Below are 26186 nucleotides of genomic sequence, written 5' to 3' on the forward strand. Positions count from 1 at the left end.
AGGAAAATATTCCCCTTCAAGGCACAACACACGGAGTTCCGATACTCTGACTCTTGCACACTTCTAAGACAATGAACACTTCATAAAATTCTTCCTGCCACCTTCCACATCCATGACATACTAAATACAAATGCTCTGTGTTGTTCATCAATGGCCCATAAGCATCATTTCATTTTTCTTTGCATAATCACATTATTCCCTCAACCCATAAATCTGTGTGTGGTGATTACAATTCTTGCCCATCAATCCAAATTCCTTTTTCCCGTATACAGTATTTATTGAATGGATCAAGGGAACGATCCTTCAAATGAAAATGGGATCAGCTAGTCACAATTAGGTCATTAATACATCAGTAAAGTTACTGTTCTTCAAAACAATGAGAAAATAAATCTTTAAGGAGATTTACATTAATGTAGACCTGTTAATGAGCAACCGTGGTGTAATTTCTCAAAACCTGTGTGACTTTGTCACTTAATAAAATTTACATAATATTTTAAGGTCCACATTTTTGTATTTATCATAGAAATCACTTATGGTAGCAAATGTCTTTCTGACTATTGACAGCTTCTAAGATTTTTCTCTCAGTTTTAATAAAAATATTAACAAGTTTTTAAGGGAATGAAAGTAGTTATTGTAATATATTAAATAGGGTATTAATTAGAATTATAATACCACCAAGCTCATTACTAAAGCATCAATCTGATCCAAAATCTTCTTTACAGATTACATCGTGAAGTTCATTAATAAAACAACTAAACAAAATGTCATCTGAAAATCATACATTTCAACAAGTCATTGTTTAGGGGAAAATAAATTTTTGATTAATTAAAACTACATAGAAATATACTTTTTAAAAGGATTTACTTATTTTTGGAGACAGAGAGAAAAAGGGCAAGAACGATGAAGGATAGGGAGAGAGGGAGACAGGAAAGGAGAGAGCATCTCCAGCAGATTCTCCACTGAGCATGGAGCCTGTGGAGATCATGACCTGAGCCAAAGCCAAGAGTCAGATGCTTAACCAACTGAGCCACCCAGGTGCCCCTAGAAATACAAGTTTATAGCTAAGGCTCCATAAGCAAGAGATTTTGTAAAAATATTAGAGTTTTTTTTTTTTATAAACACAAGTTGTAGTGATCTTCTCATCTGCTAAAGATTTAGAATTGGTCCATTTTAGGAGATCCCCAGAAGGCAGTTTTCCTCCATGTAAAAATTAAAGGCACCTACTAGCAAGAGGAAATTCTGGATGAGTGTGCATAAGCAAATAATAGCGAATATCTATAACAAACTAGACTACTGTTTTGTGCATCTCTGCTCTGCTACGGGTTTTGAAGGGGACACAGTGCCTGAGATAATGCAATAACTACATGATGAGTATCAGGTTTAATTTGTGGTTCGATGCATCAACCTATAGAGGGCAAACACTGGTCAATAAAACTTTTATATGGCACACAGGTTAAAAAATCAGGAAGATACATAGGTAGACATGTTTAATTTACAGAAGTATTTGACGTAAAAACAGTTTATGTAGCACTTATCACTAAAATGGAAAAAATGACAATGAAATTTATGTAAACCACAGCTTGTTTGCTTTAGAATGTATTAACATTTTCTAAAAATTAATTATGATCTTTCTTCTACTTTTTGTTAATTCTAATTGGCCACCTACTAGCCTTAGCTTGAATCAGCTAGTATGTACATATATATGTATATATGTATCCATATGTGTACACATATGCACATAATACATACTTTTTTAAAAAAGATTTTATTTATTCATGAGAGACACAGAGAGAGAGAGAGAGTGAGAAAGAGAGAGAGGCAGAGGCACAGACAGAGGGAGAAGCAGGCTCCATGCAGGGATCCCAATGCAAAAACTTGACCCCAGGATCAGGCCCTGGGCCAAAGGCAAGCACCAAACCGCTGAGCCACCTGGGGATCCCTGTGCACATACATACTTATACATAATTTAAAAATGCTTTGGAGCAAATAGGTAGCTAGAATGCCAACAACTTTTATTCCATAATTATAAGTAAGATATTGAGCTCCAAAAACTTCTGATATTGAAGGCATTGCCATGTGACTAGCACAGGGTTTTAGATTTTATGTGTTGTGATGGGTGATTTTATGTGTCAATCTGGCTAGGAAATGGTGCTCAATGGTGCTTGGTCAAATGCTATCTAAATGATGCTGTGAAAGTATTTTGTAGCCGTAATTCACATTTGACTTTAATAAAGAGGTTACCTGCAAAAATGTGGGTGGACCTCATTCATCCGGTCGAAGACTAATACTGTCATCTCCATCTGTGGTTCCTATTCATATTTCTCTTGAGAACCTTAAATGATACGATGTGTTCCGGCTTACTGCTTACCACCTCTGTAACCCTGGGACATTGCTTTGGCATCTTTGAAACTCTGCTTCTTCTACTTTAAAATGAATGAATGGTCTATTTTTATGTTTACTTTACCATGTTAATAACACCTAACAGAAGCTCTACCCCCGACACATTTTTAAGTGTTATCTGTAGGCATGATGTTGTACAGCGGCTCGTGAGAACTCACTCATCTTGTATAACTGAAATTCTCTACCTGATGACTAGCAAATCTTCATTTTCCTTCTTCCCTGGCCCCTAAAAACCACAATTCTCTTCTTTCCTTCCAGAAATCTGACTATTTTAGATACTTCATTTATGTGGAATCATGCAGTATTTGTCCTTCTGTATTTGGATTATTGCACTTAGCATGATGTCCTCCGGGTTCAACCATACTGTCACATACAGCAGGACTCCCTTCTTTTTTGAGGCTGAGTAATATTCCATTTTATGTATCTAATAATGCTTGTAAGTTTGTAATGAAGGGTAAATGGCATAAGGAATGACTGTCACTGTAGAGGTGCTCCTCAAAAGATAGCTATTATATTTAATAACTGTTTAGGGAATTAAGTTTGAAGAGAAAAACTAAAGTTGATAGAGTTGGTATCTGCCCTCTTAAAACTATAGACATTACTGAGATGTTAATCTTCTGATAAAATGAGCAAAACTTGAAAGTGATAATTTATGATTATTTAATACATACAAACATTAAGCATGACAGACATGGAGAGAGAGAACCAGGAGTCTCGGACATGTGGTCATGGCACACCTGGCCCTTGGAAGGCCTGGGTGAGTAGGAGAGAGTGTTTTTTTTTTGTTTTTTTTCCCTACTTTTTTCTTTGAATAATTTTAGGTTCTTCCCTCTTCTCATTGTCTTTCTCTGCCTCATTCCTCAGTTTTCAATTGTTTCCCTCCAGCCTCAGCTGTGTCACAGATTTATGATATCTGAGTAGAAGCCACAGTCCCTCTTCAGTATAGTGGAAATTGTTAATGAAGGCAGTGATCATTCACAGTTCCCTGCACAGCTCCCTACTCTTCATTGGGATTAGTCAAATTGGATTTGTAATGTGCTTTAAACTCCTCAGAGGCTGTTATGTAAATAGTAGGAGATATTTTAGTCCTATATTGTTCTGATGGCTCTGTTGCCCTGTAGGATCTGTCTCTTCCCAATTCCACCTGCTAAAAGAAGTTCACCTCTTTTTATAAATTTTCAGCACTTAAATTTTTAGTGCATTAGAAGACTAAGAAACCTACACACAAAATGTAAGTACAAGTGCTATAAAGTGATAAACATTTAAAGCAAACAAGCAGTAAAGCAAAAACCTAGAATCTCTTGGAATTTGGTTAATCATGAGCCCAGGATAATGCACTATGAGACCAGCACATGTCACTACCTGTGGTAAAGTAGCAAGTTGAAACCATCATTGAGTCTGGGCCTGTTCACTTTACCACATGATTGTGTGGAGTAGATGAGTCAATTAATCTTAGAGATCTTCATGTTTTTCATTGATTAACAGGAGAAATAAATGTTGCAGATGTTTGTGAGGATCACATAGTGCAATATTTGTGAATGTACTTTGTTTCTAGCATTTTACCATGTACAAAAACAATACTACATAAAAAATACCAAGGTGTGTTTGTTTTCCCATAAAAGCATTATTTATTTAGAGATCACATCTTCTAAGGCCCTTAAAATGTCCAGGAAGAAGAGTATTTCATTTTCTTAAAAATCGACATTCAATCGTGGTTACGCATCTTTTGTTACTTGATTATTTGATTACTGTCTTCTGCTTCTAATTATCAAAGATATTATCACACATACTGAGCCCCTCTCAGTAAGTGCCAGTACCACATCATCAGAACTTTCTCAAAATAATTATTGCTTGATTTCTGAGCTGGTTCAGGTTGCGTGCTACTAAGTAGAACATTTAAAAGATACTGAGAGCATAGGGTGCCTGGGTTGTACAGTCCATTCAGGAACTGACTCATTTTTCTGCTTAGGTTGTGATCTCAGGACCTTAATTCAGGGTCGTGAGATGGAGCCTTACAGGGGGGCTCAGCAGAGAGTTGGCTTAAGATTCTCACCCCCTCTTCCTCTGCCCCTCCTGCCACTACCTGTGTGAACACTCTCTTTCCCTAAAAACAAACAAACAAAAAAACGAGAGAAAGAAAGAAAGAAAGAAAGAAAGAAAGAAAGAAAGAAGAAAGAAAGAAGAAAGAAAGAAAGAAGAAGAAAGAAAAGAAAGAAAGAAAAGAAAGAAAGAAAGAAAGAAAGAAAGAAAGAAAGAAAGAAAGAAAGAAAGAAAAAGAAAAGATTACTGAGAAGAAATCATTTACCTCCTCATCATCTTACAGATGTTTACAGGTGTTTTCACTAGGAAGTTTGATCAAAAATGTAAATACTTAAATTGCCTATTTAAGAATTATTTTCAGCCAATAGTATCATATATTATAACAGTGTGGTCTTAAAACTTTTAATATGTCCCTATCTCTCTTCATAAAAATCAGCCCCAAAACAAGGGCTTCTGAAACTGTTTCTGAAAACCTGTCAAAATAATAAAAGACATGAAAGCATTAAAAATACATTGGAGTAAAAATATCTCTGAAACTGAGGATGTCATTTCTTCTCTAATCATCTATTGGCATTAAATTGGAACATTGGTTGAATTTCAAATAAAATAAGAGGTCTCTTAAATTTAACTGTCATATTATGTTACCCTATGTGATTTTATGAGATGTTGTGTTAGCAAAGAATGGGAAAGCACTGAATATAATTCAGAGTACTATAAACTAGATAACGTGACTTGACAACTGAAATTTAAAAGGGAAAGTACTTACAGTAGTTTCATATCCGACATCACCACCAACTTGTACATCTAACGAAGAAATTTAGTATGAGGGTTGGTAACGATACGTTGCCAAGAAATGTGTGGATCAAATTTCAGGAAAGATTCAAATTCTGTTGAGTAGTTTTAAGATACTTCTTTGTTGCTGAAAAATAATTCCTTTGTTTAAGTGTTACAATGTAACATATAGCAAGAAAAAAAAAAAAAAAAACAAGTTCAACTTCAACTATATCATCACCAAACAATTTGAAACCAAATCCTTACTCTTATACATTTCTTCCTGGTGAAGAGAGAAAAGATCTCTAGCTTTGAATAATATTTTAGATGGCAAAAACCATCTCTAAATGAAGATCCTTTTAAGGCTGTGATATTATGTTCTTTAAATCATCAATATTCTGGGCATGGCTTACTTTACAGAGAAGATTCATTCTTTGCTGAGACATAATTGCATTATCAGATATTAAGAAGAAACCATAAACCACAAAATGGAAATCAGCTCTCCAACGGCCATTTTATACTCTGAAGATGATTTTATTTTAACATTTTTGTTGTCAACCACAGAGCAGCATGCTAAGATGGGAAACCCAAATTTCAACATCACTCTAACCTGAATAAAATTTAAATATATGAACACTAAATTGAATAATCAATAACAGATTTTTAGTCAGATAACCATTTCTTTGGCAGTAAACAGCATATAGGCAAATGCATCTAAGCAAACTCCATCTTCATTAGTGTCACAGCTTTGCCAGATCTTTTAGAAGCAAGAAGACATTTTCATGTTTTCCAACGTTCTATTGTTTTTCAGTCTCCATCAAAAATTTGCAATGACACTTCCACTTTCTATTCATTGCCTATTCAGATTTGTAAATGGAATTTATTGCAAGCAATGTCATTTTACAGATTAAATTAATGTTATTATAAAGAGCTTTAAAACTCAAAAATATTTATGAGTCATGCTGAAAAAGGATCTGTACTCAGTTATAATGATTAATAAAGAAGTCCCCCAAGTTTTCACAGATGAAATCGCCACCATGTGCATATTTTGAGCACAAATCAGATAACAATAATTCTAAAAGAAGAATGAAAAGAAGCACCGAGTCACTAATGCATCAGTTGGATCAACATGTTATTGGTGGATTGAGTGAAATTTTGCTTTCAAAGTTGGTTAATCTGTGCATAGGCAAATGTGAAAGTGTGGGTGAACTGAATGTATGAGAATTTGAACATAAATATCTGTGGGAGATCATTATAATATTTCCCAACCAATTTCACCTCTTCAACATGACATTACTGGTTGCTGTTCCCATCATCAATAAATGGAGCCTATTTGTCTATTCTCCTGTGTACAGGCTGGACATAGGTAAATAGAATGTGGCTTTTCTAGTCTTCATGTAAAGGGTTGAGTATGCATGAGGCCAGGTGGAAGGAGCTGAAGAATCACCTGGACCATCTACATGATGATGAGAAAACATAAATCTCTGTTTATTATTTTTTAAATATCTGTTATTTAAGCCACTTTGTATGCACTTATAAATGAACTAGACAACTTAAAAATTAAGGTGAGATTGAAAAATACTTAGATATTAGATGTTACATCAAACTTCATCAGGTGTTCTGTTTCTGTCATTTCTATGGGAAGTATAATACTGATAATTCAGGCACTCATAACTACTTGGAATCTAGTCGTTTGTTAGCAATGGGGGCTAGAGAAACAAAAAGTGTCTAAAGTGTAAACCATTGTATTCATTGGAGTAGAACCTTAGTTAACTGGAAGTTCCAATCAAACTATAAAGAGAAAGATGACAACAAACTAAGCTAATATTAAGGATTTGTTTGACTTTGCAGGTAATTTTGAGTTATGTTTAAGAATAGTGGTTCTCAAATATGAAGGATTTTAAATTCACTGTCCTGATTTCCACTCTAGAGACACTGATTCAATTAATCTGTAAGGTCGGAGTATCAGGAACTTTACTCAGGTAAAAAATATAGTCAGTCTAGGGGTACCTGGCTGGCTCAGTTGGTGGAGCATGTGACTCTTGATTTTGGGATTGTGAGTTCCAGCAGCCCCACACTGGGTGTGCTTAAGTATACCCAGTATACCTCTAAGTATCTAAGAGGATACTTAGAAGTGAAATTAAAAAAAAAAAAAAAGACATAGTCTAAATTTCTTCCTTGTATTTGTTACATGTTTATAGAAATTGTATATACATGCAGAAAGAGAAAAAAATACACACACTTATTGAAAGATTGAGAAAGAATTTACATATATAGGAAAAGTTTATATATGCAAATTACATAGAAAGAAATTACATATATATTATCTATATAATAAAAGTACAAGGTCACCATTATTACTATTGGTTCTATATCTATTATTTAAAGAACTAGCAATAATGGTGACCTTGTACTATTACCAGATCCTAAAACCTGAAATAATGTTTATATTATTTTATAAAGAAGATGCACTATTGATTTTTTTTTTTTTTTTTAGAAATATTCTCAATGGGAAAAAAAAAAGCTTGAGGAATTTTAGGAACGTCTCTGGCTAAAGACTGAGTAACAAAACTGCTATCTCTATTATTCTGTTTACTTAGAATTACTGTTAATCTTACAAATTCACTAAGCTAATTTCTGAAATGGTTTACATGATAGGTTTTTTTAAATTATGCTTAAGATTCTAGAAATTTACATAGTACTATTATTCCAAATAATCCAATTATAATCCTTATAATATCTCAGGGAGCAAAATACTTATCAAGTTTAATAATGATCACATAAGCAGAAAAATTGCCACCCTATTAATAGATGTCACTGTAACATAAATATTCTATCCTTTGATGTTTTTACCTAATTGTGGTTTACTTACAAACCGTGTAAATCCCAGGGTAGTTTCCAAAACAGTGTTCTCTTTCTCACACACACAATAATGGGCCTTTTTACTAGGCTTCTTTAAAGGTTGCACTAAGTAGATAAAGCTGTTTATTTGGACTAATTTAAATATCTGGATATAAAATATACCAATTATATGCAAGATAATTAAATAGAAAATTAATTCCTATTTATTTTTAGATTTACATTTTTACTTAAACTTTGTACAAAATTAATACAAAGGACAGACTCTCCTCATTCTCTTCTGTAAGTGTTCAAAATTAATTCCCACACTGAAGATACTGCACGTTAATTTACCTAACTTGAAAACCCTCACTTTTCAGATCATCTCCAAAAGAAGTGGTCAATACATGCAAATCAACATATTATACGTTTTCACACATTTTCTAATGCTCTTCTCCCCTTTTTGACTTTCACTGCAAAATTTGGTAATCGTTGCATCATTTCTTTGTTAGTTTTATATCTGCCATGATAAAAAACAACATTTTTTTCTAGTGTTACCAGATATTAATATGAACATGATGATTGACGAAATTCTGAAATTTATCAGGATTTTTATTTTCCCCAAGATCATACACGGCTCCTAGAATTATAGCTCTGTTCCTCAAAGACAGTTGAATGCAACAGTTTTGATGTACTATTTCCATGGCAATACATTTTGGAATTCTGATGGTGTTTTCTCCATAGAAAGGCTTTTTGGTCACTAAGTAGCAGGGATTGTGGCTGGCAAACTGCATTTTATGACAAGACAGAAGGGCCTTTATTCCAATTAACTGAGTGACCTGGGACAACCACTTCAGTCACCCAAATACATGGCCTCTGTCAAAAAGGCAGAGAAGTAAAATACCTGCTATCAAACGCTGCAAATGGACTTGGTGAGAATGCACACATTTACATGTGGAGAGACACATGTGTCCAGTGCCCTTCCAGGTCCCGATGAAAGGCAATGGCATTCTATCCTGAACAAATGAATGATAAAGTGCACTGTACTCTTGCCTAGAGAAGTGTTATTCAAGTATTGTCAGGAACCCCCGTGTCCCCCGCAAAGAAGTTAGATGCATTCTCTACTTTAGCATATAATTATATATGTTATAGTATTTTTACTATATACACAATATGTTTATATAAAGCAATAGCATTGCTATAATGATAATAAAACTAGAAACAACACATACATTATATTTTATCTTGTGTAATAATAAGAGTAAATGCACATATTATATTTTATTAAATGTCAGGCATGGCCATCTAAATGCTTTTACTCATTAAGTCACTTAATCCTCACAATAACCCTTATTTGGCACATTGGACAGAGAAAAATCAAATGAGGTACAAAGAGATTAATAACTGGTCTAGATCTCATAGCTAAAACCTACAATGTATTGGAGCTGGAATTTGAACACGGTAAGCCTAGCTCCCAGACTTTATATTTTAAAACACTACATGAATCTGCTTCTTACATAGTGTAATTATCACAATACTATTGCAATTCAGCTTCTGTTCAGGTAATGTATCTTGGTACTTGGAAGAGATTCTAACACAGTTATTTTTCCACGCCAGAAGAATAAATTATCAGAATATAGTGTTCTTTTACTAAATCTCCTTGTATTATAAAAAAAAATCACTTAAGCTTAACACTGGTATTTTGATACTAGTTTAACTTTGAAAATGGCAATATAAGTATTTCTTAAACATGCAAAGTACAGAAAATATTTGAGTATTTCATATAAAATAACGTCATTTAATAATGTTCATGTATATACTCTTTCTAATTACACTAAGAGTTTCATAGATGTATTAAGTTGCATGTCTGTTGCATTAGCCGATTCTTTCCGACATGTTGACTGCTCAACATTGTCTTAAACATAAACATGAATATAAAGTCGTCTTAAACAATAGTAGGAAGCATGTATGTTGGTAAAAAACTTAATCAAGTTACTAGGTTTCAGAGGAGTGAGCATATATAGAGAATGTTGTAGCAGTTGAAATAACTGATGATAATGTGGCAAAGAAAGCTAGGATAGGACACTGACAGCCCGCTACATGTAAGGTAAGCACAGGTAGAGGAGGGTGGTGTATTCTAAACCAAGTGATAATAACAGCAAGATCAGCACAAGTGACTAAAGTTACAGTGACTTGAATTTTTCTCACTGGCTTCTAACTCAGTATGTGGTGTCCTTTTGCTCTTGCTTGAAAATAAAAGTTGGGGAGAAGGAGAAAACAGGAAGAGAAAAAGTTAATAAAAGAGAATATTTGATAATCTATGGATCTTCTAACTGGCCAGGATGGTGGGAGAGGGTACGGTGAGAGGCGATTTGCTGTGAATAGTTACCCAAAAGGCCAGTTGTGGTGACTGTTTTGTTTCATCTTCCAAATGAGCCCCCAAGGAAACCATATGGTATATAGCTTTCCTAGGGGTACATGGAAGCTTATGCCTAACATCTATTGGTTAGAGTTAACTGGTTTTATATTTGGAGGCTAACTAGAGAGAAAAATGCTTACTCATTCTGCAAAAATAAACTTCAGATGAGTCAAGTTTGTTTATATTTTTTAAATATGAGTATTTGCCTCCGGAGACACGCAATCATAGCATCATTTGTAGCAAATTTATCACTGCAGGTTTAGAGTTTGGATTGAGAATATCAAATTAAGTCCCCAAATCATTAATCTTATAATAAATAAGTTTTTGACATAATCAGATTGGATATAAACCTCTGTTTTCAGCCTGCATCCAGTACTCAATCTAGGGAAGCTAAAAATTTTAACTTCTGTGGAGGGAAATAAAGGGGTAGTTGGAGGAGATGGCCAGGATGGGTGAGTAAACAATAGGCAACCCAGACTCAGGAAGAAGTGGGAGACAAAAATGGGCCCTAGAGCTCCAGCGATCAATACAATATTCTCCACCTATGCTGAGAAATATGGCAGCCAATTAACAGGAAGACTCATGGAATCACTGACACTGTTGTGGAAACTCCAATAACACACAGGCCCCAAAATCTCTATTAATATTTAAATTGAATCTGACAAATACTCCTAAGTGTTGAGACTTGAATGGATTTGAACCTCATCCACACTCAGAGGTGCTCTCGACTGTTGCATAGGATCATTCTAATAATTATATTAAACTCTCTAAAACGTAACACCCATTTTAGACAAATGGATTTTTTAGTGTGAATTCCTTTCAGTTTGGAATCCAATCATATATACCAAAGAGAATGAAGTCTAGGATTCCATAGTCTTAATACTTGGGTAGTCTACATTCTTTGAGAGACAAAGAGTTTTTAGTGAATCTAGGAAACCTAACAGATGCTGCCAATGTACTCTGGAAATCACATGAGGGCTTACCCATTCAGTAAAAGTAGATCACGTTACTTAGGCCAATAACCCTCCCACAGAGGAATTTTTTTTTAAGATTTTATTTATTCATTCATGAGAGACACAGAGAGAGAGAGAGAGGCAGAGACACGTGAGGCAGAGGGAGAAGCAGGCTCCATGCAGGGAGCCCGAGGTGGGACTCGATCCAGGGTCTCCAGGATCACGCTCTGGGCCGAAGGAAGCACTAAATTGCTGAGCCGTCGGGCTGCCCCCACAGAGGAATTTTTTAAAACCATGTTCTCTCTGACCAATTTTTAAAAAGTATCAGCTATGTATAATAATATACATAATATAGTCAAATAATGTAACGTTTTTATAGTCAAAAAATAGGGAAAAAATGAGAACCTAGAAGACATTTGCTAGTTTCTCAGAAAGAACAAGGAAGAGTTCTACTTTCAGTATGGAAAACAGATTTCTTAATAAACCAACGTTTTACAGATAGCAAATGTAACATCTAGGCAAAAGATGGGGATCTGGAAAATAAAAAAAAGCAGGCTGATTTTGAAGAGGATCCAAAATCTAAGGAGGTTGGTGGTCTGGGTGAGTTTCCAGTTTTGGGGGCTTTATACTGAGGGTAACTGCTGTGGTGCACAAAATTCCGATAGAGTGCCTTTCACTGTTCTGGCTAGAAGGACAGGGAATGAATGTGCAGCCTGGATAGAATTTGTGAAGGTTGAGAGAGAGATCCAAAAATAGGTAAAAGACTCAAAGTTTATGTGTATAAATTCCGTTAATGTTTCTGGCTCACCTTCCAAACAGGTATTCATGAGGTAAGCTGAAAACATTCTGGGCTAAGATTGAAATACAGTAAGGAAAACGAAGATTCCATATGCTATCTACTTAGGCAAAGCTGAGTTTTTCAGTTTGAGTCTAACCAGGTTCATTTTCTTCTAAAGCAAAAACATCATCCTTCTAAGAGGACTCGAAGAGCATCCAGAGTCTCCACAACAGAACTGTAATGATATTCGAGATATTATAGACAGCTTTATATAATTAACTTGAAAATTTAGACAAATGGACAAATCCTAGGAAACTATTATCAGATAGCAAGGATTACTTTGAATCTACAGTCATTATGATATTGACACAAGGATAGAAAAAGAGGGATACAGAAAAGAGAACCCAGAGACACATCCTTGTATGTATGGACTCTTGATTTATAACAAAGGTGCGAGTGTAGACAGGGAGAGAAACTTAAAAATAACACCTGCCTTACATAGGTAGGTATAGGCCTAAGTGTGAAATGAAAAACTATGAACTTCTTAAGGATATTGCAGAAAAATATCTTTCTATTTTGGATAGAAAAAAGTTCTTTTAATTAAGAAAAGAAAGCACTAAAGAATTAAAGATAAGAAAAAATTAAGCCAGATTAAAATTAAGAATTTTTGTTCTTCAGAGATACCATATAAGGATAATATAGAAATGCTAATTAAATCCATAATGAAAGTCTACTCTATACCAACCAGATTGGCAAACATTTTAAAATTTGACATTACCAAGTGTCTATTGATGATATGAAGCACCTGGATTTTCCATACATGGTTGTTGGCCATAAAAAGTCATCCAACTGCTTTATGAAAATATCATACCCAGTATATTTGAGAAAACTATAAATCTAATTTTAAAAAAAGATTTATTTATTGATTTGAGAGAGAGAGGGAGACGCATGAGTTGTAGGGGCAGAGGGAGAGCTGGTGAGAGAGAATCCCTGTGGGACTCCATCTCAAGTCCCTAAGATTCCCCAGGAATCAGGGGCTCAATCGACTGTTCTACCCAGATGCCCCCCACCAAAACCACAAATCTGCTTTTGAACGTGGACTAGAGAAGTAGGTAGAATTTTTTTTAATACCCCCAAACTTGAAACAATATAATTTTCAATCAATAGTAGGATGGGAAAATAGAATGTGGCATGTTAATAAAATATTATATAGCAGTTCTACTTAAAATATTGTCCACTGGCTGACAGTGATACAAGAAATGCTTGATACAGGTCTGTGAAGAGATTAGGAATTTGTACCAGAATAAAACAATCAACTACTTCACTAAGCATACTAGATTTTGCTTGTTTTAGCAAATATTTTCTCAATGAAGATATAATACATTGATTTACACCCTTGTGTGTTCATTTACATTCCTTGTGGAATTGTCACTTGAGAGCCAACTACTTTGAGTGGCACTGATATACAGTCAGGAAAATGAACAAACTAGATCTACATACTGTAATATAATCCTAGAAACATGTTTAACAAAGAAAAATTTGGAAATTCTGGAAAAATTTGGAAAAATTTGGAGATACTGGAAATTCACACAGTATGTTTTGGGGTACCTAAAAGATCTAAACAGGAAATACTAATTTATATTAAAAATGTATTAAAACTAAAAAGGAAAAAAATGAGGAATTGATTATCTCCAAAGTCAGAATATGTTGATTCTCTACAAGGAAGTATATTATGTGTGTGATCGGGAAAGAACTAATGGGGGATCTCTGTTGGAAGTGTTCTGTTGATTGATTTGGTTCATGGTTACCTGGGTGGACACTTCATAATTATTTTTAACTCTCTACGATGGATATTTTATGCAACTTTATATGTGTGTGCTACTCTCCTATTAGAAAAAATAAGAATAAAGAAATTTTCTGTAGGTAATATCTAAACAGGAAAAATATTTTAGGCAAAAGGAAAAGGTTACTAAAGGGGTATATAAAAAAAAAAAAAGAATAGATTAGTCCTTTGTCCGAAGAAAATCACACTTATCTGAATTGAACAGAGTAATTAAAAAAAAAAAAATATGGACAGTCCCATTAGGGCCAGGTTTAAGAATCCAGCCTTAGAACCACTGAAGGTATTGAGGAGGCTCTGAGAAAAAGGCACCATCCTAGGAGGAAGACACATGAAGAAATGAGAACATAAGTATGTTAGCCAATCGTTAGAGTCACGGGAAAAAAAGTCTTAGCTACGTACCTACAAGTGATACAAGAAAAAGAAAGCAAAGAGGAAGAAGTATAGAAAGGAAGGAAAGAAGAGAGGGAGGGAGAAAAACATGAATAATAATAATGAAGTCTCTGTGCTAAAAAAAAAAAAAATCGGGAAAGGGAAATAAATTGAAAATGGATTGAAGATCACAGAGTAAAAAAGACCAGGGTGAGAAAAGAATGTTATGTGGAGAATAAGTGAATAGCAATGGATGAATCACTATCTCTAAAATCCTAGTGCCCAAACTGTAAGTCAGCGTCTCAGGCCCTGCAGCAGCTCTGACTAACACTGGGTCTCCCCAGCAGTGGCAACTAGAGATCTGGATACCTACTAAGTGAAAGGAGACAGCACCTGTCCCCATACTTGCACCATGGCTTGGTGGGATGGGGACAGAGGGACTACAACGGACACACCTGTTCAAAACACTGGGGGAATGGGAAGCAAGCAGCAGCCAGTGATCTGGAGTTATTTTGAACCTGAGGATGGGCATGTAGTGACCTTTCTTGCTCAGCAGCAAGAGGAGCATTGTTCAGGGTGAGCCGAGGGAGGGCCAGCCCAGGCCTGCAGGCATCTTTACCCCTGTCTGAAATTCTCTTTAACCAAGATGCCTTTCATGCGACCTCTGGGTGGCTCCGCGGTTGTGCATCTGCCTTTGGCTTGGGGTGTGATCCCAGAGTCCTGGGATCGAGTCCCACTCCCCGCAGGGAGCCTGTTTCTCCCTCTGCCTGTGTCTCTGCCTCTCTCTGTGTGTCTCTCATGAATAAATAAAATCTTAAAAAAAAACAAAAACAAAAACATGATGCCTTTCAGAGAACAATGGTCCATGAGTGGTGTTAGGCTACATTTTGCTACATCTACAAAGAGGGAAATGCAGAAATCAGAATAAATATTTAGAAAATTTCACGATGCTTTTGTCATTCAAGTGAGTGACAGCGCGGTGCTGTTGTCATAAAGCGTAACAGACTGTGGGCACTCTCAAAGTTGTGATGGATCGCATGCGTTTTCAAGCACAGTGGACACATGACACAACATATGATATCTAAGTTGAGGTTGTGAAACCACTATAACGGACTCAATTCCTTCTAACTTTTTGTCCATACAATCATTTAAAATTTTCATCAAGCTTTAAAAAAAAACAAAAACTGTAGTTTAACATTATTAGCTATATTGGGAAAGTAAGCATTGTATTATTCATTTTTTAACCCTAATTTGCATTTGATGAAACAAACTTCAACTCTGTGAATGCAGCAGCAGAAACAAACCAAATGATGACAATAGAAACGATTCTGAAGAAATGAGGATCAAATGAGCTCATACTAGTTTTACTTAAAAGTATGACCTCTCATAGATTTACCATAATTGATGGTAAGTCGCTGAAACAACACTGTATTATTTGTGGAAATGTAATAGCTAATGAGGCAATTAAACTTTCAAAACTTACATGGCATTAACATAAAAAGCATAAAGAATTAAGTTCAAAACCAAAGAACTATTTGAAAGACAGATTATTAACTTAAAAAGTCAACAGAAGCAGATGTTCAATAATTTTACATATAAACATGAGTGCATTGCAGGCTTCTTGTAAAGCACCACTTTGGGTTGCTAAGACTGAGAAAAACATAAACAATTGCAAAAAGATTAGTGAAATTCTGCAGTAAATGTCTTTGCCTGGAAGTGTTCGATGACTGCTGCAAAGAAGGTAATTCCAGTGCCATTTCTGGATGACACACCGTGTTTGAATATCTGCATGTAGTGAGGACTAAGGCTAGCAAAGTATTTTTCACTCTTGCTTCATTGATGCCACAAATATTGTGAAAGGGTGTTTCTTTAAATATAAGGACAGTTTAAGTCTGATGACTGTATGATGGACGATCTCTTTCTCTTTTACATTATTATTATTATTATTATTATTATTATAGTTTTAAGAGACACAGGTACCTCTGCACTATATAAAACGGACTACTTGCATTGCTGACAAATGTAGTTCGGAAGTGAAATGTTGGGCACGAGGATATTCTAATGGTGCAGCTGCAATGGCAGGAAAACGTTTTGAAGTAATTACCCGAACTGAGGAGCTTGTACCAGAATGTAAAGCAGCACAGTGCTTCCTTCATCGAAATCCTTATTTTTTTTTAAAAGCAGTCATTTTAATTAAACAATGTGTTTTGTGATGTAATAAAATTATAAATTATGTAGAGGCTAATGGGTTAAATTGGATATTTTTCATTTAAATACCATTAAGTGACAAAACACAAAGTGATTGTAAATAATTGTAAGTGGAGGCTGAGCTAATAAGTTTATTGAAGTTAGAGGCTCTGTCAAGAACATGTGCACTGTGAAAGGACCTCACGATGCTTTTGTCAGGTAAGGAACCAGTTTAATTCCAACTGTGAACCAGATGTGAACAAAACAGCCCTGTTTGTTTATTTTTCTGAAATATTGGTCGTTTTTATTAATCCGATGGCTTTTGCAAGAGCTAAACGCAACATTTTTTCCAATGGAAGAAAAAGTCAAAGAAAAAAGTGAGAAGTTGGAGGCTTTCAACAGATTGTAATGACACATTCCAACTTTTAACTGTTTTGCAAGAGGTAGACTGTTATTATGCATCTGCCAAATTTAGCATGGAATATCATATAAATCTTGTAGAATACCTTGAATTTTTTCCATCCATAATATCTGTTCATAGGAAACTCATGGATTCAAAATCCCTTTATTTCATTAAACAATAATACAAACTAAACCAGAACTCTGCAACATCAATTATTAGAATTTCTACTAACGAAGGACTGAAGCACACAACGTAACTTGCTTCATTTTTAATAATCATGAAAAATGAATATTCTTGGCTTGCTGAAATTGTTTTAAAATTTCTTTTTTTTTTCCCATAACAGAGCTTCTGGGAGAGGAAACTCAGTAAGACCAGTTTCCATACTCTGAGGGCTATTAATTAAAACAATACAGAAACAATTTTGCTATGCATTATCCCCTGTGAGCAGCACTGCCATCAATCCAACCTATTTTGGAGAAGTTAACCAGCAAAAAGTGAACTTATCTGTCACATTAAAAATTTCGGTATTGGTGGAATGGTGGTCTCCCAGGGTGAACCTATTAGTGTCTAAAATGGGGGAGTCACTATTTCATTCCTAAGAGGTTTTCTCAAGAAGAGGGAGACTAGCTGTTGTGAAATTACAATTCCCAGTATCATTATCTTTATGTACATTTAACAAATAATGTGCATGGTTCTGTGATTTCTATGTTTTTCGAATTGTGTTTATTAAAATTCATTTTAGAGCTGTTAAGCAAAAAAAAAAAACTTTTTAGAGGAGATTTTAAAGAGAGTGTCCTTAAAAAATGCTATTCTAAGCAACTAGAGTAATTAGTAGAATTGGGAAATCTGTAGAAGTGAAATATCAAGCAAAATAAATTTAAAGAGTAAAAGGTGTTAGCATGAATGATCAATGTGATGAGAGAACGTTTAGACAAAAATAAAGACACTGTGTAACAATGACTTCAAGTGCAAGGAATGATGGCCTTCTGAAGTCAGAGATTGGCAAGTGATTTTGAAGGAGATTTTAGTCACAATTTCCTACCAAGAAATCGTAAGACATCTGACTGGGGTGTCTGAGGTTAAGAACTTAAAATTAAGCTCTCTACCCTCCATTTCCCCCTTTGGATCTGGAATGTCTAGGCCTGATTACTCCTAGCTCTCCTATAAACTGGGGACTCTGTCCTTGTGGAGTGAGGTGCCAGTTTTACACTAGAGCCTATGGCTGTGTCATTCATAAGGTGCACACATCTACCTGGGTTAGAACAAAAGTGGCTATTTTGCTGTTCATGTGCTTTACTTTATTGTCCAATGTAATTCTGAACAGAAATCTGGCAGGCGGCATTTGTCACGGTCAGGTCCTAATGCCTGCTTAGTGAGACAATTTTACAAATCATAAGATGAAAATCTGAGGGAGGGATGCCCTTTCATCAAAATAGTAATTTATTATTTAGTTTGTATGGATATTTATAGTCCTTTCTCTCTCTTTGTCTCTCTCTCTCTCTTGTCTCTCTCATCTATCTATCTATCATCTATCATCTATCTATCTATCTATCTATCTATCTATCTATCTATCTATCCATCCATCCATCCACACTATAGCTTGGTCTTAGGACTTGTATCCATGCATCAAGAGTTATCATAAATATTTTGATAATAACAGCATCCAGATTTTATTACCAGAAGCAATATCATGTTTTACAACTTATCCTGTTGTGAAATGCAGTATGCCTGTTGCTCTGATACCCCAAATATTCTTGTGTCACGTGTAAAATTCTTCTGTGCTTACCAGCTACTGCAGGGATGGGCGTAAGAGGGGAAATAATGCTGTCTTAGCTACTTCAGCACAGACTTTTCATACTCTGCTCCATTCACAGGAGTTCTTGTCAACTTGCGTTATATGTGAATAACACAAAGGCTTAAAGACATTCCCTCTGGTTAGATAAGAAAACCTAACAGTTTTCCAGAGCATGCAGGATTAATCACACATAATAATTATACAAAGTGATAACACGCTTGTTATAAAAGCATCTACACACCATTAAACAAACAGTGGCAGAAACATCTAGGAATAAGGAAGATAAACATTAATTGCTGATGATAAGGAGGATGCAAAAGACATCCAGAAATATAAATTCTAATTTTCACTGGTAAGATATTTGGGGTCCAAGGATTTCAAGTTCTAGTTCTTCTGTGTCTATGCTGGCTCCTCTTGTCAATGAATCACATGCAGGGAAACACTTGGCTTTGACAGTCCAGTGTTACCCTGGCACAGAGAGCAGATTACTAAGCATCTTGTCTTTCATTTTCAATTTTATGCTTTTAAACACTTCTTTGATGCCAAAGGAGTCGAGTGAGACTGCAATCCAGAGGAGGAATTTTTAACAACAGAAAATAAATGTAGATGAACAGACCATTTTAATAGTGTGCCTCGAAGTTTCCAAAAGCTGCTTCCACTGTATCAGAAAGTGTGACGGGGAAGGGATTTCTCTGGTTAACCTACATGGTATGCTAAAGAAAGCACCCTTCTTGAAGCTGATTTTTGTTAAAGTACCAAAACCAAACCAATGGGGCAAAGAAATTTTTGGTTCTTATCAATTCTGTTTCTCTGAACTGAGTTTCATAATCATCTTATAGTTTACATTGTCCCTCAAACCCATGAAATGATGTCCTGTGTATTCCCTTTGTGTCCTCAGGTTTTCTGTGAGTGCTCGTAAATTCACTTCTCAGTTCCTCTCATCAAGAAAGTAAACATATTCACACAGTACCGGCAGCTAGCATGGCCTCTTGCATATTTCTCCAGATGATGGGTGGGTGGATGTGGCTGGAAGTGTTCACTCTCTGTTTCACTGACATTTCTGGTAGGAAGAGAGATATAGCTGGAAGATGTAGTCATATCTTATTAATCTTATTTAATTGAGGGACAAGCTGTGCCCCCCGTGTGCCCTCAGGAACGTCAGCTTCACCATTCTGTAATATGGTCTTTGTCTACCAATATACACAGACACATACTCTGAGAGCTCCAATATTTCGAGAAGGAAATCCAATTACATGCAATAATCATGCCGTCCTATGTGACACTTACTCCATCACATTCAGACTTTTAGAATCCAGTAAAAAGCTGGAAACTGAGAACTTCAGCTTATAAAGTTACAGCTCTACTGTAACTAGCTGTGTGGTTTGGAGCATGCTAATTACCCACACTAAGTCTCAGTTTTCATTCTCATAAAATGAAGAAGACATGCAGATAATGCATTTAAGCCATTCCAGTGAGATGCATGACAAAAGGGTATGGGGCTTTTGGTAAGTGTTGGGCTCAAGTCCAGCTGAAGATTGTGCAATTTCATTTTTTTTTTAATAAGTCGATTAGCTGAACAACACACATTTTGATTCGGATTTAACTTGGGAGATCTTAGTTTAACACTTATGTTTTTTAAGCCCCTCCCAATGCAAGCTCCTTTGATTTTACCAAAGTCCTCAACATCAATATTCAAACTAATTTAGCACTATAAAACCAATAGCAGACATGACTTATAGAAGAAAAGTAACAGAGTTTGGAAAGGTTATTTGTGTCATTTTCTCTTGGCTGTGTAGCCTGAATAAGAATTGTGCCTTTCCAGACCTCTTAGTAAATAATATGAACAGAAACTATCAATATGGAATCTTCCCATTAGCCGCACACACAGTAGGCCATTAAAGGAGTGCCATTATGTTGGTTGATAAACCTCATTAGCCATTGCCCTTTCTCCGCATTGACATTTTTCTCTGTCTACTTTTTGGCTCTGTATGTGGGGATCATTAAATGTAGAAGAGGCTCGGATGGCTATATTTTACCTTCTTGTCAAATATTTACATGTCATGGGTAAGGTCTTGCAGAGGAGTTGTGATTAGTTGCCAAGGAATATCAAGAATCAAATGCAACTGTTAGTATTTAAAGGTTTTTCTGTTTATTTCTGCAACTGCAGAGGATAAACAGTGTCAGTTCAAAGTAAACTCCAGCGTACATATAATTTTCAAAGATGGTAGTCCTTTAAAGTTTTGCGTTGTTCAAAACACATGGCCTCGTGCTAGGTTTTCAGCCAGCCCTTTGGGGTTAATAGTGCCATGTGTGAAGAATCAAGCAACTGCCTTGCCCTCTGGCCACTTTGAAACTAATTAGAAGCTTCCATTAAAGAGCTTAAAATCTAATGAAGATTTACAAGCGAAGAAAATAAACCTAAACAGAACAAATACAATCAAAGTTGTAAAGGGAACACATTCTGAGTTTCATATTTAGAATAAACAGGAAAACACAAACAACTAGAATTTCAGAGAGAACAGTAAGAACCCAGAAAGGGGAACACAAGCTACTGTTCTGCAAACGTCGTTTTGAGTGATGTTCAGAAGATACTGATGGAAGCCACTGTTTGTCTCAGTCACTTGAGAATTGTTTTCTAACATCACCCTCCCTGCCAAATATGTGTCCCTCCTTCCCACCCATGTAATCAGGAAGCTAATTCCATCTAATGATGATTCCCAGTTCGTGACAAATACTACTTGCTCTTATGGATTTGTTAATAATCCTCCTCTCCCTACCTCCAGAATGAAGGTAGGTATGGAACCTCTGTTCATCCTCAAAATGTGTTGTCATTATTTGAAATGACAGTAGATTCCGCTCTAACGACTGTTACTTTATTCATTCCCCCTACTGTCTCCTTCTTTTCCTTCTTCTGCTTCTCTATCCATCTCCCTTTTTCTTTATCATCATTTAGGCACACTTCATTACCTGTGGAATTAAGTATTTTTAAGGTCTTCGAAAAATATAGTAATAAGCAGTATCTCTTCTGTCCATTGTGTACATTGTAAGCTACCATCTGAGGGGACTCAGGAATAGAAAAAGCTTGAAAATTTAGACAAAATAACAAGAAATAAGAATAACAGAAATAGAGGGGGGCACCTGGGTGCCTCAGTTGGTTAAGTGCCTTCAGCTCAGGTCATGATTCCATGGTCCTGGGATGGAGCCCTGCGTGTCAGGCTCCCTGCTCAATAGGAAATCTGCTTCTCTCTCTCCTCTCCCCACTGCCCCCATTGGTGTTCTCTCTCTCTTTCTCTCTTTCACTCACTCTCAAATAAATAAATAAAATCTCTTTTTTTTTAAGAATAATAGAAATGGAATATCTACTGGATTTCATGGAAATTTAGGAAGCAGCTTTGTATATAGTAGACAGAGCACTGGATTGAGAGTTACCAAATCTGAGGTCTACTCCTTGCTCCCTAATTAATTAGCTAGAAGACTGAAAATTTGATTTTTCTTACCCTAAAGGTGGATGAAAGAAAGCAATACAAAATGTGGTAAGTGCTATAAGAGAAACGCCAACTATTTGCTATGAGGATATGTGCAAAGCAATATTTTATTCTTGCTTCTGGAATTAGGGAAGAATTCATGGCATTTGACCTGGTCCTTGAGGGCTATGAATTTCAGTAATCATAAAAGTGAGAAGAGAGGAGAGGAAGAGAGGTATTTCCAAATGAGTTCATAGTATCAACAAAGGAAAATATAAGCTATTATTTATATTTACTCAAAAGAGTCTAGTTCAACAAGGCACAGAATGTTCTCAAAATCTGTAGTATTTACTTTATTTACTATGGTAATTCCCAGTAGCTTCTCAAGTGATGCTAAATTTTCTTGGCCACTTAAAAGTTGAGTGAAATACTTATGCCATATATATGAAATTAAGTGCATTTTCTGTAGGAATATTGGGAGTTCTTAATGATATTTACATTTTTAAAGAGCTGATTGTATTCTGCAAAGGTTATAGTCTCAACCAGCATTTAGTGACTAGGGTTAAATTTCTTTTACCTAAAGTTATATGTCATCTCTATGATATTGTTGAATTTGTTTAAATTTTTTTTGTTATCACTGTGTTTTATGCATCACCAATTAAACAAAATGGAACAATGATTTCAAATGGTGAATTAAGATCTAAAAGTGGGGAAAAATAATAAATACAAGAAAGCATATCATGAATAGGCGCTGGTATCAGCAAACAATAGAAACCTGGTAATGGTTCTTCATACTGTATTCTAAAAGGGGCGTGTGACACAAAATTTTTGGACTTGCTTTACTCTCGCTGTTCACTTTGCCTGGACCACTTTCTCCAAATAGCCACTTGCCTAAATCTCTTCCTTCCTTCAAGGTTTGCTTGTATCTTACCTTCTCAAAAAGGAGCGCCATGAAGGCCTCATCTCATTATTCATACCTTGTTCTGTTTTATAGGACTTAGCACTTTCTAATGTACCAAATACTCTATTTATTGGTTATATGTCTTCCCCCTTTAACATATGAGTTCCTCAAGGTTTGGAATTTTTATCTGCTATATTCAATGTACCTGCTATATTCAATGTACCTGATATATTCAATAACTAGAATGCTTCTAAGCAAATAATAGAAGTTTAATAAATATTTTTGTTGACTTAACTAATTAGTTACCAAAGAGTTATATCTACGAGTTACAGTTGCCCTGTTGAATAAACACACTGAGTGATAAAAGAAACCAAATGGATGTGGACACTGACAAATAGCCTAAGCTGTCAACAGGCCAGATGTAGATACTTCCGTGAAGAAGTGAAAACTAAATAATCTGGCTCCTGATATCCTGATATTTAATAATTAATACTATTTATAATAAGTCTACAGTAAAACCTCATGCTTTATTTTGATAAGTTTACATCACGATAAACTCTTCTTTAATTTGGATAAAATTGGCAAGGTTTTTTTTTTTTTTTTCTTTTTTTTAATCCAAACGTCCTTTAAATGGTTTACATGTGCTAAATTGTTGAGAAATTTTAACATATTGTATATAAGAAAAAGCCCTAAGAGATGATGTTTGAGAGCTAAAGTTCAGACCAGATTGTGGACAGAAGTGCTTTCAAACAACCAGGGAGAATTAATGAGAACCTCCAATATCGGAGGTAACACCAAGCAGATGATTGGAAATGGAAAAGAGTTACAGATATTTCCCAAACACCTAGTCCACCTTGGACATTGAAATATCATCCTATAAATTTTTGAATGAATATGTGATCCTTTGGACTTTTCTTTTCTTAACTCATTTCTATTCCAGGGTTATCCAAAGTTAACATGGATGAACTCTAAGAGATAAAATGGAAAATATTAGCAACAAAAGGCTATATACATGTGAAAAGAAAGATACCAATACTAACATAGATGTAGATACAGATAAAATCATTTCATTTTTACTAAACTCAGAATCTGGCAATTTCTTTATGGGAACAAACCAAGCAGAACTGCACTACTAAAAGATACAGTTGACCTAATCCTGAGCTTACTCCTATTAACCTCTCAACGTGAATTCATTCGTTAGACAACTATTACCTTGCAAAAGACAAACACGGCGTCTGTAAAGCACTAGCACACAGGATAGATCGTGAGAATGGAGGTAAATACGGTGTGGGGTCACAAGAAGTACATGGCAATAAGAACTGGGAGATAAACAAGATAACTATAGAATGTGCCTGATAAATAAAAGATGTGAGAAGCTTAGAAAAATATAGGGCAACGTGAACCTCTGTTCCAAGAAGACCAGGTTTACCTGGAAGACATACTGGGACTTAAGGCTCTGAAGTGAAAGCCTAAATTGGTGAGGAAGGCTGTGAAGCGAGCTGTGCCTGTCCTGAGACTCATGGCACCGTGCAATGAGAAGAAAGACAGTTAGTTTACATTCCCTGACTTCCAGATTTTCTCAGTCTCAATTTATTATTCTTTCCTAAATTCACCACTCTCTTTTTTCAGTTCTTTAAAGACTTTAGAAGGGAAAATGACAACCCTGCCAGCACAAAGTGAGCAAAATGACTATAAAGAAATAGGCCCACTCTTGTTGGCCTGTATGGGGATTGGCTGTTTAACGGGGCTGCTGTTATGGTAGTTTGGGTGTAGATAACAGTTAATTTGCACAACTGTTGACTGAGATGACAAGTCCTTATGTTAGATTTAAAAAATGATTGATTTAAAAAAATGATTGATTTTTTTAAAAAATAGGAACAAGAAATAAACAACTATACATTCCTGCTATGTGGTTGGCACCATCCTCTTCTCTTTGAAAGGATATCTCATTTCATCCCCTCAGTAAACATGTGTGGGGAATTTGTTAAAAGCAATTACAGATGAGGCAACTGAGTCTTGAAAAGGTTAAGCCATTTTCCTAAAGTATATAAAAGCTTTCATAAATTATGCTATAATGCCAATTCATTTTCATTTCCCCTGAAACTTTGTGTTAAAGAACATAAAGTCTCTTTCAAAGATTCTATTTTACTTATGTTATATGGACCCAGAAATTCTTCACAAATCCCCAAACCAAGAGTTTCCTTCTCATCCTTCATTTTTGGTTTATGTATTGCTAATGGTCATCAAGGCTTAGCTGACATGCCTTATACTTTCATAGGACCTGTACTTTTCCTTTGTAGGATAAGTATGCCACTTTAGTAATCATATAATCAAGCATGTACTGCTTAGTTACCTGCTTTCTCACACCACTCAGCTTCATGAGGTCAAAGACTGTGATTATTTTATTAATTTATTCCTGGCATTTGCTGGAAGCCAATCAAGCATGAAGGAAGGAAGGAAGGAAGGAAGGAAGGAAGGAAGGAAGGAAGGGAGGAAGACAGGGAAGGAAGGGGAAGAGAGAGGGAAGAGGGAGGGAGAGAGGGAAGGAAGGAAAGAAAGAAACCTCTGCTGGAAACATCAGGATAATATTCTAGTCTAACCAACCAAGATTATTTGGGGAACTGCAGGTTGTCCTCTTGTTATCAGCAAATTTACCTAATACACAGTAGCTTTTCTCCTCAGTGTTCCATCAGAGTTCATGGTCCTCGTGATATTCTTGCATTGTAAAGAAATGAGATTAGTATACATCGTATATGAATATAATTCACTCAAATGTTGTAAGTCTTATTTACCCCCATTTCCTACAGACTCTAATTTAGATTTTTAAGTAGGAAGTCAGAGAGGGAAAAAAGAGAAAATACATTTAAATTGAATTCCGTATGTGTGTGTGTGTGTGTAGGTCATTATATTTTACTTTTCATTTCCACCATATTACAGAATAGTAGTTAAAAGATGCAGAGTCTAAAGTTAAACTACCTGGGCTCAAATTATAATACAACTGTTTTTACTGTTTTACAAATTGTAT

At 35.5% G+C, this 26186-nt stretch overlaps 1 long non-coding RNA gene across 6 annotated transcripts in view; it reads right to left on the bottom strand.

Annotated features, from left to right (window-relative positions):
- The window catches only part of LOC112649315 (uncharacterized), a 265636-nt gene that overhangs the window by 31131 nt on the left and 208319 nt on the right, over positions 1-26186 (bottom strand). For 3 of the 6 annotated variants that reach the window (XR_007403892.1, XR_004807036.2, XR_007403890.1), the window contains one exon: positions 5207-5359. The exons of the other annotated variants lie outside the window; for them this stretch is intronic. This is a non-coding gene — a long non-coding RNA (uncharacterized LOC112649315). The remainder of the gene's footprint in view (positions 1-5206; positions 5360-26186) is intronic. 6 annotated transcript variants of the gene reach the window in all.

This window comes from Canis lupus, chromosome 19 (genome assembly GCF_003254725.2).
Source record: "Canis lupus dingo isolate Sandy chromosome 19, ASM325472v2, whole genome shotgun sequence".
Taxonomy (NCBI): domain Eukaryota; kingdom Metazoa; phylum Chordata; class Mammalia; order Carnivora; family Canidae; genus Canis; species Canis lupus.